At 46.8% G+C, this 21,606-nt stretch overlaps 1 protein-coding gene across 2 annotated transcripts in view; it reads right to left on the bottom strand.

The window, feature by feature from the left end:
• The window catches only part of PLD1 (phospholipase D1), a 237,617-nt gene extending 216,356 nt beyond the window's left edge, over window positions 1-21,261 (bottom strand). For both annotated transcript variants that reach the window (XM_062211829.1, XM_062211841.1), the window contains exon 1: window positions 21,179-21,261. The gene's annotated coding sequence lies outside the window, so the exon portion shown is untranslated. The remainder of the gene's footprint in view (window positions 1-21,178) is intronic.
• Between the last annotated feature and the right edge of the window lie 345 nt (window positions 21,262-21,606).

Raw genomic sequence — 21,606 nt, 5'->3', positions numbered from 1 at the left:
TGAAAATAAGCACATATTTAAATAACCCATAGCTCTTAATAAAAATTCAGCTGTTTTTGAACAATTAGAATTTAACAGACATCAAGAGAACATAATAGATTACTTTAACACATTGCTTTAACAGAGCATCAGAGTTTAATTCTATGTCAAAGAGAAATTGAGCTTCCTGTGATCTTTTGCTGTGAGGTTTCCTTCCTTTACCTTCTTTCATATTGGTGACCATGTTTCTGTGTTTCTGTGTGTAACACATCTTTAAGCATCTTTTGCAGGGCAGGATGAGTGGCAACAAATTCTTTCAGTTTCTGTTTGCTATGAAAAATCTTAATTTCACCTTCATTCACAAATGAGAGCTTTGCAGGATATAGTATTCTGGGCTGGCAGTTTTTCTCTCTTAGTACCTGGGCTATGTCTCGCCATTCCCTTCTAGCTTGTAGGGTTTCTGATGAGAAGTCTGCTGTGAGTCTAATTGGAGATCCTCTAAGAGTAATCTGACGTTTCTCTCTTGCACATTTTAGGATCTTTTCTTTATGTTTCACTATGGTGAGTTTGATTACGATGTGTCGTGGTGAGGCTCTCTTTTGGTCATGTTTATTAGGGGTTCTATAAGCTTCCTGTACTAAGATGCCTCTGTCCTTCTCCAAACCTGGGAAATTTTCTGCTAGTATGTCACTGAAAATGCCTTCTAATCCTTTCTCCCTCTCCATGCCTTCAGGAACTCCTAGAACCCGAATGTTGGGTTTTTTAATAGTATCCTGTAGATGTTCTAGGCCCTGTCTAGTGCACTTGGGCCTCATTCCTTTGTAATCATAACCTCTACTCTACCACCAATGGCTCTACTCCCAACCTGTGTGTACTGATGGTCCTCTTCCCCACTTAATGCTGTATAATTGTTCAAACCTGGTAAATGCCACTCTTAGGATCATTGGTTACTATCCTCACTCTGTCTTTTATGACCTTGTCTAAATATGAGCAGAGTCGGTAAACTTGGAAGGCTTCCATAGCCTTGACAACTCATGACGACAACCTAGGATGGTTACTGGCGCCATAAACTAGAGTGTCAATTTGTTGGGTCAACAACAGGAGCCACTGTGCACTTGCTCCTCATGTGGGATCTCTGTCCTTAATGTGCTGTACATTGTGATTTAATGCTATAACTAGTACTCAAACAGTATGTTTCACTTTGTGTTGCTATGTGGGTGCAAACTGTTGAAATCTTTATACTAAATTGATCTTCTGTATATAAAGAGAATTGAAAATGAATCTTGATGCAAATGGAAGGGGAGAGGGAGCGGGAGAGGGGAGGGTTGCAGGTAGGAGGGAAGTTATGGGAGGGGGAAGCCATTGTAATCCATAAGCTGTACACTAGAAATTTATATTCATTAAATAAAAGTTAAAAAAATTAAAAAAAAAAGAAAAAAGTACAAATGAGAACAATAAAGTGTGGTATTAAAACATGGACACCCTTCAGTTAGTTTTGAAAACAAATTTCAAGTGCTATTGACTTCAATGAGTTCATAACGGCAGGTGAGCCTCCAATCTCTTGGTTCGCCTAATAAAAACATACAAATGAAGTCTTAGCTGTCTATGATAAACAGAGGGAGAACAGAGAAGAGAAAATCATCAGAAGCACAAGTAATACGAGACCCTCATTTTAACCCAGAATTGTTGCATCCATTTACCGCATGCCAGATATGGAAACTGAAGAAGTATTAGTGGGTCTGTCTCACCCTACGTCTCTCTGCATGCAAACAACTACATCATGGCGTGTGATCAGGCTACTCAGCCAGGCTGAACTACATTCCCCAGCATTCCTTTTCTTGTGTGCTTCCATGGGGTCAGCTACAAGGGACATTGTCTTCAGAGAGTTAGAAAAAGGGAGGAGACAGCAGTCATTATATGCACACACCCCACACACAGTCACACCCAAAAAACATACATGCACGCATGGACACACACCACACACATCTTTTCCTACTTATTCAAATACTAACCTCGTGTTGCTCTGAAGGGATTTGCAGATGTCAAACTGATTACTTGCCTTTACTCAAAAGGGAGGCTCACATGGGCAGGGCCAGTACTCATTTGGAAGTCCATTTGAAAAGAGGGTTTAGGGCTCCCCAGAACAGTTACCCCAGGCTTCAGCTCCTGCTCATGGGTTCCAGCCTCACTGGATTTCTGGTCTGCTTAGCCAGTCCCACGACTAAGTAAGGAAATTCCCTGAAACAATTCACACAGACAACATATTAATTCTGCCTCTCTGGTACACCCTGATTCATGATGGGACAGCGACTACTGCGGAGAGAACATGTGCACAGGGGTTCCTTGGGGCTCCAAACTTGTCCTCTGGGCATGGAACCATCCAGAAAACACAAGAGAATCTTACACTTGTAAGAGTTCTTTCCCGCTGTCTTGCAATAATGGTCGAGGGAAGAAAAGATTGGGAATAGATGAATTTAAAAAAAAAAAAAGTTTTATAATAATTTAGAGGTGTGGAGCAAATTAAAGCCAACACCTGCAGGTTGGTATGGCTGTGTGACTAAGGTCTGGTCAGTAAGATGCTGGTGGTAGCACTGGGATAAGGAGACGGCCCGAACAGGCAGGTGGTGTGGCCTTCTCCCTCTCTCCCTCCATCCTCTGCCTGTAATGTAAATGTGACATCTGTAGCTCCAGCTCCATTTGGGATATGACACTGGGAGAAGGCTGATGGTTCCCAGAGCCAATAGGTCAGCTCTCAACCAACTGCCTCTGGGGTGCTTCCCCCTGAGAAATGAAGGCAGCATCAGGGGTCTCTGACATTCGTCCGGAAACACAATTCCTAACTGCCCTACCAACTGGCTTCCCCAGCGCGTCTATTTCCTAAGCAGAAGGCTGTCACATCGAAGCTGCTATATTTCGCTGCCCTGCTAAGTGCATGGGGACATAGCGGGTGTTTGAGAGGATTAGGGCAGACAAAGAGGTGCGCTGCAAGCCCATTCTGATCTCTCCATGCTCCTGTGCTTTGGCAAAGCATGCGAGAAAAGTTTTCAGAGTCTGCGATAAATGCCTTCCCAAAGCCACAGACTTCAGTGCCCAGAGAACAGAACTTCATCCGGCAAGTCTGCGGTCACATCCGCAACCACTGGTTCGACAGACTGGTGCAGTGGAAAAGCCCCTCTCCCCTCTCTCCAGACAGACTCTGCCTCTTCACGCCAGGCTCGTCCCGACCCCCCACACCAACAACCCTCGGCGTGGCCGGGCTTTATTTTTTGCTGAGTGTGCAGGCGCATGCTCTCGTCATAGCCCGACCTTGAGCTCAGCTGCACTGGGCTCTGTGGGTCCACCTGAACATGACCGGCAGGAGTGACACGCACTCTGGCAGCCACCCTCCTGGCTGCAGCTCTGTTGTTTTACTGAATTACAGTGAAGCGCCGCCTCACACATCAGGCAGCTGACCACTGTGGGAGAGAAAATACATCTATCAGGCCTGTGCCCAAGGGGAAAATGAAGAGATTCCTATGGAAAACACGGTTAGAAATATCAGTGTCAAGCAAATCTGTGTTCTTCTCACACCAACTGCAAGAGGTCCGAGTCCTGACACAGTACCGAAGTGTCAGCTGTCTTCCTGCGCCTGAGCCACTCGTGATACTGCAGTCTGACCCCTCGTGGAGGAGGAAGTGAGGAGAGTGACCATAATCCAACTCTGGATATGTGAACTTGGGAAACACCACGAGTCCAGCCGCCTGCAATATGACCCGAGACCCCTGTGCCCCAGTCCCTTTGCTTGTGCCACTTTGTTTCCTTCCTTCCAGAGCTCCCTGCACACTGCCACTGTCTCCCACACAGCTCGCTCATTGACAGCATCCTGTGTGCTCCGATGTGTTCCGTGGGGTTCCGAATTTGACCTGTCTGCCTGCGACTTTGCCTTCTACACCTTCTCGGGCAGGAGGGCCTCGTAGACATTCATGGTTTCACCTGCAATTGTGCTATTCCCAGTACCACCGTCCCTGTCCTCTCTCTCCCTCTCCTGAATGCCCACTACACACTGAACTGCCCCGCAGGCACTGACTCCGTCAAGTTCCAAACTTAAACTTCTCTGCACATCTCAATATGACCGTCCTTCCCTGCCCTACTACTCAGTCACCTATGCGCCAACCCCCATGCCATCTCCGTACCCCAGTTTCTGGCCTCTCCATGGCCCCCGGGGTCACTTCCCTCCTTTTACCTATGCAGCGTCACTTCATCTGCTAAGAGGAGTGGGGGCTCCTGGCCTCCAGGCACTCATCTGCAAGGTGACGAGGCCAGAAGGCTGCTGCAGACAGACAGCTTCTGTGAGCCTCTGGGAATGGCTGGCTGGAGGGGGAAGGGGGCTGTCTCCCCCGCCCAGCTCCAAACTGGCTGAGTCGGCCGCAGCAAGTAGCGGCAGGAAGAAGTGGGGAGGGCTGTCTTTTGCCTGGCTGGTGTGAGTCATGGAAAAACAAACCCAGCAACTTCAGACTCCTGCACAAAGGGAGCCAGAGACGTTTCTGCAAAACTCACACAGGCTACAGCATCTTTCTGCAGCCTCCTCGCCCAGATTTGCAAACTTGGAAAACAAAAGCTGGGCGTAGATCTCATCTCCAGGATGGCAGCAGCTACAGCTGGCGCAGACCTCACTCACAAAGCCCTTTGGCCCAAGATCACCAGCCAGGAAGCCAAAGCAGAATACCCAGTGTGGGGCAGGTCTCAGAAAACACCTGCGAAATCTCTCCCAGACTACCTGGAGGAGACTGTTACCCAAGGCCCAGCTAGCCACGTGGGAACACAAACCAGTGACATCTGCATGATCTCTACTGGTGGACTTCATCTGGCCTCTCAAGCCGCCAGAGTCTATCGGCATCTCACACCCATCTCCTGCTCGTCACCCCTACTAGAGCTCTGTGTCAGGTGCCTTTTCCGGACTCCAGACGACTCCCTTCAAACACATTTCCCCAGATTGCTACCTAAGTGATCTTGCAAAATCCCAACTCCAAGGAGGTCCCAAGCTGCCTCCTACCCAGTTCCTGAGAGCCCACTAGTAATGGTTCAGGAATTTTGTGAGTTGTTAAACATAATAATGATTAAAATTAAATCACAGGGGGCAGCTCTGTGGCACAGTGGGTAAAAGCCATTGCCTACAGCACCGGCATCCCATATAGGCACTGGTTTGAGACCCAGCTGCTCCACTTCTGATCCAGCTCTCTGCTATGGCCTGGGAAAGCAGTAGAAGTCCTTGGGCCCCAGCACCCATGTGGGAGACCTGGAAGAAGCTCCAAGCTCCTAGCTTCAGATCAGCACAGCTCCGGCTGTTGTGGCCATCTAGGGAGTGAACCAGCAGATGGAAGACCTCTCTCTGCCTCTGCCTATGCCTCTCTATAACTCTACCTTTCAAATGAATAAATAAATACATCTTTTAAAAATTAAATCAAACTTACAGTGAAATAACTTATATTAAGTCCAAAGGCAATAAATATGTAAAACATATCACTTCTTTACTGTTTTATCTCATTTTAACAGTATCTACACCTCTGAGGTTATCTAAGTCTATTTTACTTGAATGTAGAAACACTATCACCATTTCCTGCAACTTGAAATGGCTATCATGGGAGTATTTATACATGAAATTGACAAATCCTATAATTCACAGATTGACTTTTGCTTTGTTGACCATCTAGGCCCAACAAGCTGATGAAGAAGATGATAATAAAATGTGTGGTGCTTGTAGCAGTTAAACCATGAATAAATAAAAAGGAAATATCTAGTATTCAAAAAGTACTGATTCTTAAGACGATACTTTTATGAACAACTGAAGCTCTGAGATATGCCTTCACTTTCATCAAACTCCACGCTATCAAAGGACAATGTCAACTCCTTTGTCCATTGTGACCACAGGTTGACCAGCAAAACCCAACAGAAACCCTCAGAGTCAACCAGCCAATTAGGACTTCATGATAAAGACTAGTGTATATTTTATTGTCACTTGCATCTCACACAATATATACCCTTTGTATCAGTAAAATTCATTATAGACTTATACAGACACACACTTTTTTTTGGTGAGCTGGCTGCTAAATATTGACCCCGATACACTTCCAGTTAGGTGCTCCATTGTTTAAAAATCTCTCACTAACCCCTTAAATGAGACTCTTAGGTAGCAAACCTTCTCAAACGCACCTCTTCACCCTGCCACAGCTATGGCAGCAAGTTCCATGAAGAACTGAACCGGCTTCACACAAACGCACCTGACGGGCCTCTCTCCCCTGTTCTCCTCCACCACTGCTTCCTGTGTCCCCTACAGGAATCCGCCTGGCAGTTACACACTTGGAACCCAGGAGCCGGGCTGCCTCTGATCAGTGGAAAGCATGTTTTTCTCTCCAGGCAGACTGTGCCAAGATGCATTACATAGAACTTCTAGGAAGATCTCTTGGAATCAAGCAACCAGTCATCTATGGCAATGGCCACCTCCATGGCGATGCCTCCTTTCCTGACCCTCCTTCATTCTTGGCTCCTGCTCCCAGGATGACATTCCAATTAAAGCAGCTGGCACACGTCTCCAGACCAGACACTCCCTATCATCAAAGGACAGAACTCAAGCTCCCTATCTTAGTAAGGACAGCCCTGTTAAACAACCCTTACCCTACTTCCTGCTCATTTCCGCATGTGCCACACCTGGTCACAAAGAACACTCATACTCCACACACTCCCTTCCATCTCTGGGTGCTGTGCTCATGCTGTTCCCTCTGCTTCAAATTCTTTGCAGAAGAGTGTTCAGAGAGTTACAACAACGTGCAACAATCTCAACAAAGGAGGAAACCGAGGCCAGGAGTAGAGAGGCCGGGTTACTCCAGAGCTGAATGCTATGTCGCTTCCTAGGGGCTTCTGCTTCTGGTCCCTAAAGTGCCCAGAAACAGCTCTAGCACTAAATCCACTGAATTACAGGTGTTTTCGCTTTCTTTCTAGTCCAAGATACAGGGACTTCCACTTCCCTTTAAATGATCATTCCTTTCGCAGGAAACATGCTGTCTCCCTAAAGAACAGGTAGTGACTTACTTTTACTCAGCAAATTAATCCAACTCCTCAAACATTTGCTGGCCACATTTCAGAATTATTCATGACAAGTGCAGTGAGGAAGACAAAAATGATCAAGATTTGCTGTGTACAGATATCTCAATGCGTAGCATGATATAATAAAATGAGAAACCATCAGAGATATTTAAAATATCTGCTATAGTCACATTAAATTATATACATAGAACATACATGCAAAAAATACTGACATAGTACATATCATGGGAAGAAGAGCAGCGAACACACTAAGGAGACTAAAAAGGAAGATGAGCTCAAAAAGAAGGCTGTTTGCAGATGGAAGCATTGCAGAGCTAAGGATTAACATGAATCAACCACTCAACAAACACATGAGTGCCTGGTATACACAGCCTTCCTCTGTGTATGTAGTTATTCTATAATATTTCAGACACCAACCACCTACAAACCATTGATTATAATCATACAGAGACCCTGAAAAGCATATAGTCCAGCCCCAGCAGGTCTGTCTCATTGTCCAACCTCTTTCCCCTGTAGGATCCAGCCACCCCATCACTCTTCCCTGAAGGTTCAGCCTCCTTCGACCTTCCCTCCCCTCAGCCCCAGGAACACATCCACCCCCAATCTGTGCCTCCTGCCGCAGATTCAACACACGACTACGTCCTCCCCACCTTCATGCTGTTCTTCAGCCCATTCCTGCATCCAGACTGCGCTGCTAACCAGCCTGCCGGAAGTCACTCTTGCTCTGCCCAAGTCACCCGGGATATCAGAGCTTCCCTTCCTGAGCACATCTCTGCTCATGCTCTTCCTTTGCTGCTAAAGCCCAAAACCCAGCAACAGCTCAGCTTAACTCTGCAGCCCTCTCATTCCCAATCCCATCTCTTCCTGGTTGTTTCTTCCCCCACACCCACCTCCGCCACACTCCATTGCTCTCCCATGTCCGTTCTAGCCTCTCTCTCCGCAGGAGACTGTCACTCCCCCAAAGGGCCTACCTGTCCAAGCTTTAACCACTCTTCAAAATCCTGCTTCCCCTCTCTCTTCCATGAAGCTGTCTCAGATCTTCGGCTTACTCATCTTTCACCCCAGCTCTCCACACCATGCTCCCCACCGCATGGTACTTGTAGTTAGTTCACAGTGTTTGATCTTTGAATTGTGGTTACTGATGTGTCAGCTAAACCATCAGATCACTGGTTCTCAAATCCTAGTCCCCAAGCCAAGCAGCATCAGCAGCATTTGGAAACTTTGATAGAGATGCAAATTCTCTGCCTGGCCCAGACCTATAGAATCTGAAGCTCCTGGGGGAGGCAGCAGTCTATGTTGGGATGGGCTCCAGGGGATTCTGAGGGCAGCCAAGTGTGAGAACCGCGGCACTAGACCACGACCATGAATCCCAGCAAGCAGGGGCCAGGACCCAGGTTAATTCACCTCCAGCTCCGGAGGCAGGGCCCAACACAGATGAGAGTGCTCATGGAACTTTAGGAAAAAATAACCTAGGGTCACCCCAAGTCAACTGCAGAACCAAAACCAGAACTCAGGCTATCCTGGCTACCATACTAGAGTTCTTCTGTGTTCACAGTTTCTAACAGAGACTTTGGACTATTTGAATATATGCATAAACACCTATATAGAAAATGCATTTTGGGGCCAGCACTGTGGCATAGGTTATCGCCCTGGCCTGAAGCGCCGGCATCCTATATGGGCGCCAGTTCGAGACCCAGCTGCTCCACTTCTGATCCAGCTCTCTGCTATGGCCTGGGAAAGCAGTAAAAGATGGCCCAAGTCCTTGGGCCCCTGCACCCACGTGGGAGACCCGGAAGAAGCTCCTGGCTCCTGGCTTCAGATCGGCATAACTCCAGCTGGCCATTGAGGCCATCTGGGGAGTGAACCAGCAGATGAAAGACCTCTCTCTCTCTCTCTCTCTCTCTCTCTCTTTCTCTCTCTCTGCCTCTCCTCTCTCTGTGTAACTCTGACTTTCAAATAAATACATAAACTTTTAAAAATGCATTTTATTACTTTATAATGCCAGATTGTACAGATAACAGAACAGGTCAGTCTCAATCTGTGACTTCAAAAGGATGAACTAATTGAGTCAGCTAAGACAGCTTCCTTAGAAAAGCCCTTTTGTCTGAAAGGAGAGACCCTGCAGAACCAAAAATAATCAGCCACTGAATGTATATTCTTCCCACTTCTCATAGGATGCACTTTACACTCCAATACAGCTTCAGGGGCAAACTCAGAAAGCTTTTTAAAGATTTATTTATTTATTTATTTATTTCAAAGAGTTATAGAGACAGAAGGAGAGAGAGATGGTGAGAGAGGGAGAGGAACAGAGAGAGAAAGAGAGAAGGAGAAAGATTTTCCCTCTGCCGGGTCCATTCCCAAAATGGTCACAAAAATCAGGGCTGGGCTGAGCTGAAGCCAGGAGCCTGGTACTCCATTCAGGTATTCACGTTGGTGACAGGGACCCAAGCACTTGGGCCATCTTCTCTAGCTTTCCCAAGCCATTAGCAAGGAGCTGATCAGAAGCAGAGCAGGCAGAACTCGAAACAGCACCCATATGGGAGGCTGCACCATACTAGCTCTGGTTTAAAAAAAAAAAACAAAACTTTATCACATGTTATATATAGCTTTCTTTCTTAAAAATTATTTATTTTTATTTATTTCAAAAGCAGAATAACTGAGAAGGGGAGTGGGGAGACAAAGAAAAAGAGATCTTTCATCCACTGGCTCACTTCCCAAATGGCCAAAATGTCTGAAATGGCCAAGGTTATATCAGGCTGAAGCCAGGAGCCTGGAACTCCATCTGGGTGTTCCATGTGGATGGAAGGAGTCCAAGTCCTTGGGCAATCTTCCTCTGCTTTCCCAGGCACATGAGCAGGGAACTGGATCAGAAATGGAGTGACTGGAACTTGAACCAGTACCTGCTGACATGGGATACCAGCATCACAAGCGGCACCTTAACCCACTGCACTACAACGCCAGCCCCTGGTCATTCTTAGTTCTAACGCATATGATCAAAATATGCGCAAATATATTTTTATCTAATTTTTAACACTAAATTATCAACTTTATTCATTTATCTTATTTTTATTTGAAAGAAAAGAGAAATGAGAGAGAGAAAAGAGAGAAAGAAATAGAGAGGTAGCTCCCATCCACTGGTTTACTCTCCAAATGCATGCAACAGCCAGAGATGGAGCAGGTTGAAACCAGACTCGATCTGTGTCTCCCACATGGGTGACAAGGACTCACCTACTTGTTCCGTCACCGCTGTCTCAGGGTGTGCGTTAGCAGGAAGCTGGAATCTGAAGAAAAGCCAGAACCCCAGGCACTCCAATATGGGATGCAGGCATTCCCAGAAGCAACTTAACTGCTGTGCCCATGCCTACCCCCACTAAATATCTAAACAATAAGAACAAAAAAGCTGGCTTATGCTAACATGAAAAGGTTCTTAAATGCCCCCACTTACTTGTTTTGGGTCTCCTGTTTATAACTGACGGAAATTGGCTAAATTCTTTCAGGGTTTATTCATTTTAAAGGCCCATTACTTCCTAAGTGACATTCTCCCTTATAAATGTCATGATGGCTATCATGTGAGAATGAAAAAACGGCAAACCCCTTTTCCATTTTTCCATGACTCATTTGTAAAATGATAACTAAATATAAGCATCACTGACCCTTAAACTCTAAAACCATAGAAACGTAAGTAAATTCATCTTGCTGGATAGTCAGCGAGGGCAAGAAAGGAGGTGAGCAAGATGAAAGCAGACAAACTGTGGGATACGATCCAGCACTCCATGACCAGGGAGTGCTCATGGAATCACCATTACTAAAACATCCTCTCCAGGGTCATCTCCACCAGGGAGAGCAGCACTCAGCAATAGGCCTGCACTCCAAAGGAAACCAATGACCTCTAGGCCCATCCTTTGAGAAAAAGCAGCTCCAAGGTGGTCCTGAAAGAGACTCCCCCGTCCTGTGCTGTGCCGCCCCCCTGGCCGCACATCAGCTCTGCAAGCTGTGGTGAGGGAGACTCACAAGACCGAACAAAGCCCAGGCCATATCTGAAGCAATGCCTCCCTGCAGGTCCCCGACCAGCTCGGACTGCACACCGTGACAAACAAGTGGAATTATGGCCATCATTTCAAGTCATTCCTACTCATTGAGCATATGGTCATATTAAATCATGGGGAAATGCCAGACACCCTGAGCACTTAGCCCCAGGAAACCTGGCTGTCAGGAAACCTTTGCTGGATACAAGGTATGCTATTAAGGGCCTATGACTTAGTAAATAAACCAATTAATGGAGAAATAAATTCTGGGTGGAATCAGGAGACAGAGCCAATATGAGTATGGTTTGACAAGGGAAAATGAGAAAGAATGAGAACCGAATTTTTGATTCAGTGTGTTAAAATAATTCTAATTACAATCAGTTATGTGAAGTGCTTATTCTTTATGCTTAACTTGTGCTTAATTACCATGCAGTACAATAATGACTTCACAACACACCTCAAATTAATGGTTAACTGTTCATTTGGTTATAACAGAAAACTCTTCAGGCTTGGCCAGCCAGGTCCCAAAGCCCAACTCTGGACATATCAGCTGATCCTCCTGGGAGCTGAGCCAGACACAGGCCCAGGGGTACTTGGCTATGGATGGGAGTGAGTCCTCAACGGCGTATCAGAGATCACAGCACCAGAGCTGCATACATAACCCACACACGCCAAGCCACCAACCAACGCCCGACGGAGCAGCACCTTTCTGGTCCACTTAACCAGGTTGTCTGTCTCCAGGTATAACCGCCTGTACTTCAAACCACTCTCTAAAGTGCTCCTGGGTTTGTGCATGGACACAGAAACAAGAGCACCTAGAGACACTGGATTTCAGAACACAACCACTGAAACACAAAACTAAGTCCGTAACATTAAGAGAAGCAAAGGAGTGAAATATTTTGAGGACATTTTCCCTCCATTTTAAACCAGGTCACTAGCCATGTCATGAGCTACTATATATTATACTTTTCAATGCTTTAAAGAAATACACTGTTTCATAGTCTCTACATTATTTAAGGAAAATTTGGAGAAAAAAAAAGACAAAACCTGTTCCTAAATCTCCGTATGATAATAGACTTGCTAAGGGGTTTGGGAAAAGAGATAACTTTAAAATTCCCTATTGTTGACCTCAGCAATAAAATGTACTGCGTTCACAGCCAGCATTGTGGCTTAGCGGTTAAGCAATTGCTTGACAACAGCTAATATAATGAAAATATTGTGTACATGGTTGTTATGCTTTCTGGTTTAGGGAAAATGAGTACAAAAAAGTCTCTATATGTTCAGTACAGATGCAACTTTTTTTTCTTTTTTTTAACATTTGCTATCTGTATACGGTTGAGTTCATGGGTGTAGAACCCACAGCTATGCAGACTGACCAGAGCTGTGGAGCAATCTGGAAACATATTCATTTATCAAGTAGTTAGCAAAAACCTACTGTGTGCCAGGCACATCCCTGCTGTCATAGAGCTTACATTTTTATGCAGAAAACCCAATAAATAAGAAAACAAGACAGAAAGGGGAATTTCACAGAGTGGTAGGTGCTGGCATAAAAATAACCCATGATTAAAGTACATACCATATGATTCAATTTTAATAATCTTCTAGAAAGGGAAAAATAATAAATGGTGGTATAAATTAAGAGCAGTTGATGGGCTGGTGCCGCGGCTCACTTGGCTAATCCTCTGCCTGTGGCGCCGGCACCCCGGGGCTCTAGTCCCAGTTGGGGCACTGGATTCTGTCCCGGTTGCTCCTCTTCCAGTCCAGCTCTCTGCTGTGGCCCGGGAAGGCAGTGGAGGATGGCCCAAGTGCTCGGGCCCTGCAACTGCATGGGAGACCAGGAGGAAGCACCTGGCTCTGGGCTTCAGATCGGCGCAGTGCTGGCTGTAGTGGCCATTTAGGGGGGTGAACCAACGGAAAAGGAAGACCTTTCTCTGTCTCTCTCTCTCTCTCTCTCTCTCACTGTCTGTCTGTGCCTTTCAAAAAAAAAAAAAGCAGTTGATGTATATTTATACACATGCATGCGCGCGCGCACACACACACAGACATAATGCTATGAGAAAGCTTAAGGCTCTGTCTTCCTTATTTCTATCTCTGATTACTACCAATGCTAGATATCAACAATACACCTGTTTGCATTTTCACTTTGGTTACAGGATCTATCGCTTCATAGCCAGAGTTGTGGGCAGCTATTCCTAATATCTATTTAGATGCCAAATGCATCAATCTGCATTTTGCATTTCTCCAGATCCTTCTTCCTCCTTTTGTCTGCATTCATCTACCTGTCTGCCTATTTCTACCTTGTCCTCAAAGAAGGATGGTCGCTGCAAGGAAGTACTGTTCAAAGAGTATAATGTTCGTAAAAAGTAACTGTAGGGGCCGGCACTGTGGTATAGCAGATAAAGTAGTGCCAGCATCCCATATGGCACCAGTTCAAGTCCTGGCTGCTCCTCTTCCGATCCAGCTCTCTGCTATGGCCTGGGAAAAGAGTAGGAGATGGACTTGGGCCCCTGCAATCACTTGGGAGACCCGGAAGAAGCTCTAGGCTCCTGGCTTCGAATCAGCCCAGCTCTGGCCATTGTGGCCATTTAAGGAATGAACTAGTGGATAGAAGACATCTCTCTCTCTCTCTCTCTCTCTCTCTGCCTCTGCTTTTTTGTAACTCTCCCTTTTCAAATAAATAAATAAATAAATCTTTAAAAAAAAAAAACAACAGCCTTTGTTTAAAAGGCTAGAACAGAGGGAGGCAGCAGGCAAAGCAATATGAACTGAAACAAGGTAGCTTTCAATTGTAAAGGACACCTTTCCAAGAAGGCTAACATTTGACCATTTTGTCACTGACACAAATTACAAAAAGAAGCAAGCACCTAGGAGAAAGCAACTTCCACCTGAGGGAATAGGCCCTGGGACGAGTGACAGCTGAATTGGGCAAAGAATATCCTCTTGATAACCACATTTCACAGGAGCAGATTTCGAGTTCAAACATGAAAATCAAGGCTCTTACACAGTGTGGCCAGGGCCCGGCTACCCAACAGAGCTGAGGCTGAACAAGGTAGACAGGTACTAGGGCTGGCCAGCAAGAGCCCACAAAGAGGAGCTAAGTGGGTACGTGGAGGGTGGCGTACGGGAGGTTGGGAGAGGAAGTCACCGAAATCCCACAGAAATGTACAAAATACTATTTTGAGTCCTACCCTCCAAGGGTCCCAATTTCGTGGGTATGTGATAAAACCTGGGAATCTGTATTTAGTAAGCTCTTAGGTGCATGTGTATAGTCAGATCTTGGAATTACTGTGATAGGGAAGGGAGGAGGGCAAGCTCTTCCCAAGAGGTGAGGGCAAAGAATCCGATCCCTATGAAAGAACAGAATGAAGGGTTAACTTGAACGTGGTTAAGAGCTGCAGCATTTGATACCATCTGTAACTGTCCTAGCGAATAGGAAAAGAGATAAGAGCCTTGCATAACTAAATGAATTTCTCTACTACAACCACATCCTCAAATTCCAAACCACTGCGAGAGTTGAAAGAAAAGGACTGGACAGCCTGCCTGTGCAGGTCAGACTGAGAATGAAGGAGGGAGAAGAAAAGCACCAGTGCCCCTCCCCCCGACACCCTCCCACCTCCCTACCCCCCCATGCCCCCAATCCCTGGGCAAAGCCAGCAGTGTGTTGACGAAGCTTAGCATGCATGAGAAGCCCTCCCTGGGGTATTTGCCAACGCGTACCACATCCATATCCCATCCAGGTATGTCTCAAGCTTCCACTATGGCATCACTCAAGCACACAGATTTGGAAGAGATGCGCTAACAGTATTGTCACCACACAGGAACAACTGACATAAATGACCTCAAGAGCATGGTCAGCAGTGAATTTCGAAGTAAAGGAATTGCTAAGTGATGGGTTTGGCCATCTATTATCTTTGCTTTCAACCTAATTTATTTAATGTACATTTCAAAGCTAACCTTGGGAAATTTTAATTTGTAATAATGGCACCTTTCATGACTGGTTCACAAAATTCTTAAAAATCTAAAACATCACAGGATGAGCCAGCTTGAGTGTGCCACTTGCAAAAGCCTTAAAAAGACAGTTTTCTGCCATTCTTTGCCCACTTCCAGGTCTCAATCTTCCCTTCCCTAGAATGAGAGTGTACAGGTGTCTTCTCATCTGCTCCAGCGTGTCCCCAGGCTCCAGCTGGGGTTTGGGGGGGACTGCTACCAGGAGCTGGCAGGAGGGGAGGCAGAGGAAGCAGTTACCAACTGCCCAACTAGGAACCGTCACCAGCAGCTTTCAGTGTGTACACCCTGGGCTGTCACAGAAGAGCTCATTCAGAAAAGGGGGTCAGAAAGATAACTATAACTCCAACTTTTCAAAAACAAGAGTGTGAAGAGCTCTGCTTCGGGTTCTTGCCAGTCAGTGCTAAGGCCACAGTTCAGGGGCACATCTGTGTATTCGGCACAGCCCTATAAAGCTGCCAGTGCGGCGAGACCCTCCCCCTATTGAATGTGATGCTAAAGAATGTGATGGCAGGGGTACCTCTGCAACATGGCATGAGCTAACTCACACTCACCTTGAAAGTACCTCTTGTTGCTTCTTAATGCCAACGACATCTTAAAAAGGTACCACTAGGGGCAGGTGTTTGGCACAGTGGTTAGAACTCCCCTAGGATGAGCACCCGGGGTTCAATTCCCAGCTCTGGCTCCTGACTCCAGCTTCCTGCCAAGACAGACTATGGAAGGTATGGTGATGGCTCAAGAATTGGGTTTCTGCCACTCAGGTGGGAAACAGGGTTGCATTCTTGGCTCCCTGCTTGGCTCTGGCCCAGCCCTGATCATTGCATCAAACAGTAAATGGGAATGTGTGCGTGTGTGCTTGCTTGTTCTCTCTCTCTCTCTCTCTCTCTCTCCTTCCCCACCCCATCTCTCTCTCTCAATTAAATAAATAAATAAAATTAGAAACATAAAGATACAATTCTCTAGATGCACCTTCTGGTAAAGGGTAATGAATTGTGCTTCTCTTATTAAATGTCATACTTATGAATTTTTAAAAAATCAAATTTCCGGCTGAAATCAAAACATGTACTCCACAAGAACAACTATCCACTGCAAACAATTCACTGTCTCTGATGGCAACCAGCTCAGCTCCCAGAAGCCTTCCTACTTCCTACTTTCTACTCATCGGGTCTCATGGAATCCCACTCCACTCAAGAATTCCTCCTGGACAAAATTAATGTCTCTGTCTGTATTCCCGCTGGATCTCATCTCAATGTATACCCCAGCACAAATCCCAGTTGGTTTAGTTTTCATGAATGCTGTCGCTACTGGACATGGGTCAGAGAGGGGATGACGGTGCGTGAAACCATGCAAGCCTCACACTGACTGGATCATTTCTATGTTCCAGGCTCCATGCATTTCACAGGCTTCATTTTCCTCCATCCTCACAGTCCTGCACATTGCTGCCTACTAAGCCAGCTTATTTCAGAGAACTCCTTTGTCACACATGTGGCCAAAAAGTACTGCAGAGAAAGAAAGACCAAGGAAATGAATGCAGATGCTAATCCAAACTATCAGACTCTCCATTCTGCCCATAAACTTATTTTTAAGAATATAGGAGTTAAATGGCACCATGGAACAAATAAGTAACAAAACTTTAACCCTAAAAAATCTGCTTTTCAGGAAATATCTGTATATCTTGAATACAATGAACCACATCACTTCCCTTATCCATTAAATTCACCTTTGTAGTCTGCTCACATCTATCGTATCACTGTATGCCAGACACAAAAACACAGTCGGCCACCTCAAGGACCTTACCTTCTCACTGCAAACCCAGGATTCTAATATCATGCTAGAAGAGTGTATAAAATCCATCTGTACAAAGGCAGTGCAAACCACCAAAGCATGGTTCTGGGGTTCCCCGGCACCCGGGGGTGACTAGAGTTCATAATAGTCAAGGCTATATTTTATGGAGAATGAGAAGACGGGAGCCCGATGGCTCTAAACATGAAGAAATGAGGAGACAGAAATGCTGATGACCTCAATTTCATCAGTATGCACTGTATACATGAACCGAACTGTTACCCAGTAGCCCACAAATATGGATAATTATTGCATGCTAATTTAAAACAATGAAATCATAAGCAAGCATGATATGCCACACTAGACTAGCTTTTTGGGAAGATCCCAAGGAGGTGTGTAGGATTTGTCACCTCAAAACTCATGCAACTGTTTAAACTGATCTCTTCATGTTAATGGTTAATGGGCTACGGGTGACAACTTGAGCTCACGATGGTGTCTGAGAAATGGGGCTGATGGGAGGTCGTGGGTCACCAGAGGTGTACCCTTGGACGGCAGCTCTCAGGAGAGGTTTGAGTGCTTCAGGTCAAGTTTGGCCTAGTCCCATCTCTTGCTTTCTGGCTCATTTTCAGATCACTGCCAACGCGCCCACCATATTCCACGATGGTCTAACCAGACACAGGACTATGGGGCTGTGGGATCTTGTAACCTCAAACTGTGAGGTGTAATAAACTGTTTCTTCCCAAAAGAACCTCTTCTTGGGTATCTTAGGTAATGTAACAAGAATTGGACTAACACAGGAGGCCAAGAGTCCCCTGGTATCTTATTGCCCCCATGGATCGTTAACTTGCAATGACTTCAACCACATTAAGATTGCTTCAACATAAGGGAAACATTTTCAACATACTTGGCATTTAGATGGCTTTGTCCAGAGGTAACATGCCAAGCCCAGGTCTTCTCATACAGAAATGGCTCACTGTCTCTTTAACTCTTGCCCCTGTCTCCCCCACCCAATTGCTTTCCTTTTCCTAGTATCTGTTCCTATTCCCCCTTATCCAAATGTACTGTCAATAAAAGCCCACGCTGAAAAATGTCACTGCTGAATACTGAACCCTTACTTTCCGATTCTTAATATGAGGTTTCTAAGTTTTCACTCTTAGAAATTTCTCTCCCCACCCCCAACCAACTAAATGCAATTATTTTTATCTCCATGTGGCTTTTGCTAATTTTCTCTTGTGCATCAGAAATTTTCCAAAGTTCCCCAAAAAGATCAAAAAATAACTGAGTACAGAATAAGACAGTCCCCTCATCCGGAAGGAATCCCCAGATCACAGGGACAAGTGCAACTGGGTAAGGGCCCTGGGATTCCGCAGCCCACAGTCCCAGGGAGCTTCTGCTCTCCCCACGGCTCACATACCTTGGGCCCTTATTTAGTGTGGTCAAAGTGATAGTTAAACACTGAACACATACCTCCTGATTGACAAATGCCACCTGTTCCCTCCCAAATACACTCGTGGTCTCCCCAGCCCCTACACCCAGGATCCTTTGTCCCAATCTCCTCACAGCCAAGAGGGAAGGCCTGGCCAGCAGGGTGGTCTCCAGCACCTTCCCAGGGTAGACATAACCCCCCATCCTTGGACATCACCATACTCCTCTTCTGCAGAGGAGCTGTACCATGTAATTAGGTTGTTACTTATACTGAAACAAGAACCAAACAGAAATACAGAAACCTGAAAAAAAGAACAAATAAATAAAAGGGCATTTATGAGAGAGACAAAACCACAGGTTGTATCTTTTTGGAGAGACACCAATGCCAAAACTCTTGTGTTCTGACTGCCTGGGCTGGGACCCCAGCACTTCCATGTGCCAGTTGTATGGTTTGGCTATGCATCAGAATGCCTCATCTACAAAATCCAGATAATAAGATCACCTACTAAACAGGGTTGTTTGGAGCATTCAATGTGGTCACATTTGTAAAATGCTTAGAATAGTGCCTGATACAGTGTATGTACTATGTGTATTTCTCCACAAACAGCTGACTTGATTCTGTCCCAAGTCTGTTCAATAGTTTAAAAATTAGGAGTTTCACAACAGAAAGAAAAAAAAAAGTGTGACTCTATGAAACACTTATATGTTAGACATTGTTTAATCACCCTGCACTAGCCACATCTGGGATCCAGGTTTGACACTGCACTGTGAATTTCCGGAAGCAAACACATTGGAATGTGTTCCCACATTTGTGTAAATCCCTTACTAATCAAAAACGTCACGGGTTCACGGGAAACTTGAGTTATATGTTTCTCAGTTTAACCCTGCAATAGCTTTTGACCGCACCCTAGCAAATAAATTTTACTTTGTGGTGCTAAGACTTGAGGATTGTAAACATAAAAACAGGCCTTGCAGTGACTCAGCCTAGGAGCTAGATCCTACCTGCTGGATACTCCAGCATCCATCTTTAGTAAATACCCATGGTAGACAGGAAATTGTTACACCTAGCAGCAGCTGGATCAAACTCACTTCTAGTTAAAGAAAAGGCTCCACCACCCAAGCTCAAGCATAATTTAAACAGGCTGAAGGAGACACAAAACTGTCCATTGTAGTTTCTGTTAGACATGCAGGGCAGGAAATTGTCAACAGTTTCCTTACCATTCCTTTTGGTTGATAGCTAACCCTCAGAGCATTCTTCTATACAATCCTAACCAGCTCACAGCTTATCTTCACCCATCCTCCTTAAAAGCGGTTGTTCCTCTACAACCATGAGAAAACCTCAAGCCTTGCATAGTAAGAAAACTCAAGCTGCAATACAATCATTCAAATGGTGTATACAAAGAAGAGTGTCTTGTGGCTGGGTGATGGTGACACAAGCAAAACAACGCGAATGTATTTAATGCCACGAACTGTGCACTTAAAAACAGCTAAGATGGAAAACTGTAGGTGGTGTACATTTTACAATAAAAGCATACTAAAAAAAAAAAGCTAAAAAAAAAAAAAAAAAAAAAAACCCTGGAAGAGCTAAAGGTAAATGAACTTTAGAACTATAAGGAACACACACTAAGTCATTGGAAACTTCCAAGGAGCAGGGTTCCCAACCACTAGCTATGTAAGTGAATCAGCAAAACCAAATGAGCCCTACACAGTCCTTAGAACCATGGTTCATAAATCTCTCGGAAAAGACAGGCCCTCCTCAGTCTTCACAAGGCATACTTTTTTTTTTTTAATCTGGATCGTGAGTTGTACTAGATCTTGAGAAGACAGGCTGGGAGCGTATATAATGAAAGGCCCCCCAAAAAACACTTACAGGCTGCCTACAAACTCAGGCTGAAAGACTTTGTACAGATGCACTTGCACGCACACTTGTCCGCACGCCTCCTAAGTTAACGCTGAAAGAGCTGCTTATTCAAGTGGGCACTGGATCAATGCGGCGTCTGTTAACGGCTCAGAACTGTAGACTCCTCTCCTGGACATCTCCAGGGCACCATCATTATCTAATCCATTTAACATATCTCGCGCTGCTCTGGGTTCCTGCTCCCAGAGGCCCTGGGAGGCCCACAAAGGGTTATCTAAAGTTAGCGGCCGCCCAATAAAGCGAAGCAAACTCCCCATTCTGGGGACTAGACCCAGGGGATGATCAAACGCGGAAACTCCTGGTGTCCTTAAAAATCGACTTGCGCTTAGGGCTTCATGGAGGAAGTAAAGAAAGCACTATGACGAGATTAGGAGAAGCATATACAGGCGTCGCGGTTGCTCTGGACCAGGGGTCCCGGCATCACACAATCTCACCCAAGGCTGGGAGGACGGCACGCCTGGATCTGAGACCCGAGTGCCTGAGAACAGGCTCTGAGCACAGGCCCCACTGCCAGCCCGCAGTTCACCCCAGCCCAGCGTCCCCAGGGCCGCTGAAGTTCGGGACCTGGCACTTCCTGGTCCGTCCAGGATGCTGGTGCCACCGCGCCCCTATCCCTGTCATGCCACGGGGCTTGCTAACCCAAGCGGCGCTGGACGCCCTGAGGGGCCCCTGTGGTGGCGCGAGTCGGGGTGCACCCTGCAGGGCACGCCCCCAGTCTCTGCCCGCAGGCAGCCGCCAGGCCCCGCAGGCGCGCGCGCCCAGGTTGTCAGCACCGGATGTCGCGGCGTCCGCGGGAGGCCGGGGGCTGCCCGGCAGTCCAGCGCCCACGCGGCGCTGAGGTCCCGTCGGGCGAGGAGCGGCCTGGCTGCGCGGCCCGGCGGGAGGAGGGACGGAGGGCCAGGGCAGCGGCGAGCCAGCTCCCGTGGGAGCCCCGCGAGCCGCTGCGTCCGCGCGCGGCGCCTACCTGCAGGGCGAGGGGGCCGCGGGCACCTGCGCGCTGGCGGCTCGGAGCTCCCGGGGCTTGGGCGTAGCTGGCACAGCTGGAGGCTCGGGAGCGACGAGGGCGGGCCCGGGGGCGCTGGGCGCGGCGCCGGCGCCCGGAACCCGCGGCGCGGATTCGCCCGGCTGTGCGGGGGTGGGGCGAAGCGGTGCCGGGCGCCGGGTGCCGGGTGCCGGGTGCCGGGGCGGCCTGGCGGGACAGGCGGCCGGGCTCCGCAGCTGGGCCTCTGCCCCTGGCGTTTGGGTCGCTCACGGGGCTTTGCCTGTATCCCCCATCTCGCGGCTGGTAGCCACGAAGTTGGGCCGAAAGGCGGGCTTTCTTGCCCGGGGTGCTTTAGCTAAGACGTAGGAGCTCTGTTCTTGGCATTTGTGAGACTCCTTGCGACTCCCTCG

The sequence above is a fragment of the Lepus europaeus genome, chromosome 2 (genome assembly GCF_033115175.1).
Source record: "Lepus europaeus isolate LE1 chromosome 2, mLepTim1.pri, whole genome shotgun sequence".
Taxonomy (NCBI): Eukaryota; Metazoa; Chordata; class Mammalia; order Lagomorpha; family Leporidae; genus Lepus; species Lepus europaeus.
Note: the sequence above shows the minus strand (reverse complement) of the source record. Positions and strands in the feature narration are given on the sequence as shown.